Source organism: Atta colombica, unplaced genomic scaffold, assembly GCF_001594045.1.
Source record: "Atta colombica isolate Treedump-2 unplaced genomic scaffold, Acol1.0 scaffold198, whole genome shotgun sequence".
Lineage (NCBI taxonomy): Eukaryota > Metazoa > Arthropoda > Insecta > Hymenoptera > Formicidae > Atta > Atta colombica.
Genome location: NW_017259291.1, coordinates 5,400,661 through 5,403,368, shown reverse-complemented (window position 1 = coordinate 5,403,368; position 2,708 = coordinate 5,400,661).

Here is a 2,708-nt window from a genome sequence, read left to right as displayed (position 1 = left end):
ATTATATTAAATATAATATTATCTATTATATATATAATATCATATATTCTAGCTTCTTTTCTAAACCCTCCATTTAGGATAATTTGTTGCGAAATAAATGAAACGGAATTAATATCACTCTCGTGAATGGATAAAACTAGCTTGGCGATCGCTATTAGTTAAGGAAAAAATATCAGAGAATTGAAATGTTTTTTTGAGACATTTAAAGGAACGATTATGATTTGCAATGCCATTGCAAAGTGACAGCAAATGCTTCCATTGGCACAGTAGGCCATGCAGGTAACTTATCTAAGATAAGAAAACTAATTATAGGTAATATAAACAAATATAAATATATATATATATATATGAATATATATATTAATACCTATTTGCCGTTCGATAAACATCAGTCTGCAGTTATTTAAATAATGTAATTTAAATACTGCCAGACCAATCAAGTTATTTAGCATTTATTTTTTGCTACGAAGGAGACCCACTGTTTGTTTCACGCACAATCCGACGCTTTGCAATTTTTATGACTTAACAATCGTAATATTTTATTTTATTTCTCAGATCCACGAATTGTTCACGAATGCGTACAAGTGAGTTGGCATTGAAGGCTTAACTCAGGATGAAAATAAAAATAAAAAAAACGTGATGCGCACGTTACACAGCGACGGGACTATTTAATTTAGATTTTTACATAGTTACCAAGCCAAAAAATAATTACTATTTAAAAAAGAGCGGAAGAGGTAAAGTAATAAGGTATATTTGTAACTGCGAAAAAGAACACTAAGAAACGTGGCTCGCACTCTTTAGGACGCATTTCTTTACAATGATTTTTGTAATTTTTTAACTGTCATGTTACAAGACGTATACATAATGCACACAAACACATACACACGTACTCATTTTATTCAGTGCGGCGAAAGAGTGCGAGATATGGTACAGATACGTAGGCAATCGTTTCTTTGATACCTCGATAGTTTCCTGATATTTTTGAAAAGGAAATACGAGAAACGAGTAAAAAAAAAAGAAATTTCATATGCGTTCCGAATTTTCAAAGAGCTCTACACGCCGTTCATCATCGGAGAACGACATGCGGAGCAACGAATTCATGGGCGCGCCTATATATTGGTGTGAATGCTGACGATTAATACGTATGTAAGATAATAACGAGGATGTTTCGTATGTGCAAGTTATCACGATATAATATTACGACTAATTAATTCGTGTCTTTGTATAACATAGAGGATTAAAGTGCATGGCAAAGGAAGCCACGTGATGTGCGACGTAAGGATTTTTCATTTTTTTTCGCGAATGTATCAAAACTGGTCAGATTTATCTATGCAATCCTTGGAGAAACACGCTTTTTCGCTTGTATAACTAAAACGCATAGTCCTTGACCGTTTTGTGCTTTGTGCTCGCGAAAGACAAAGAAGGATCATCGGCCGCAGTCGCGTGTCAAAGACTTTCCTTCGCGGATATACCCTCTTCATCGCTCTCGTCTTGTTTATCGCAGAATTCTATAAAAGAGATAGGAGAGAGATTGCGATTGTCGCCCGTACGCGATTGCTTTCATATCGTGAACCAATATGTGTAAGTATGTTTTCTTATTATTTTTATAATGTACGAATAAAGATCTTCTGTGTTAAATTTTACGCTAAGACTTGAATGCAACGCAATCCCACTTGCTGTTGCGAGGTGGGATTATCTCTAGGATTGTGATGTTCCTTTGTGCGCGATCTTCGTTGGAAGAATAAATATAAATCTGCGCGCGTGGAAAGAATGTTAAAAAAAAAACGAACGTCCATATGTCAGATCTTTGTTAAATCAAAATTAGCATTTCACTACGGATACACTGGATAGGAGTCCTATTTATTATTTCAGGCGAGATCCCCACAAAGTAATAATGCGGCTAATGGCAGAAAAATAACGTAACGGTATTTGAAAGTGAATGGATATGGTAAATCAGGAGGTTTGCAATGTGTCACAAACGGAAGGAACATCCGTTTGTGATCTGCGGTAAACAAGCACAAGTCCATATCACGCTTCTAATCATATCATCGGTCTGATCGTTGCGTCGATCCCCTAAGCGCTGCAACTTGCGTTACTGTGAAAATGATGGTAATGTATAAAAATAGGCGTGTACGATATTTATAATATAGAGACAACATGTGGGTGAACTCCCCTAGGAGAGTTGAAGAAAGGGAAACTTCACAAATATAGCATACTTGCTTGCGACTTTTCTGGCCTGTGTGAGAATGGATCGAAAGTATTTTATAACTGCATGTATAAAAGGGGACGGCAAATTGCTATTTACGACTGTGGCCGCTTTCTGAGAGAAAATCGGGCTAACGTGGGACGGGCACGACGTGAAAAAGTTCCATTACACTACATTACAGAGAAAAGAAAAGAACTATCTCGCATCGCTTATACGAACGTATACATAGCTATATACATATACACGCATTTATGTTATTTCGTTTCGAATTATGCTTTAGAGATGCAATTTATGCGAATTTAATCCTCTTATTTAAAGAGAGAGAAAGAGAGAGAAAAATATCTACATGAAGATATTTTAAAGCGTCGCTCGAAATGAAATAGCATAATTGTACATTATATACATAATATACATCTAAAAATATCATATCGACGGGAATTTTCAGATTATTTTTATTCATTGCGAAAACTTTCGATATATATATATATATATATATATATAT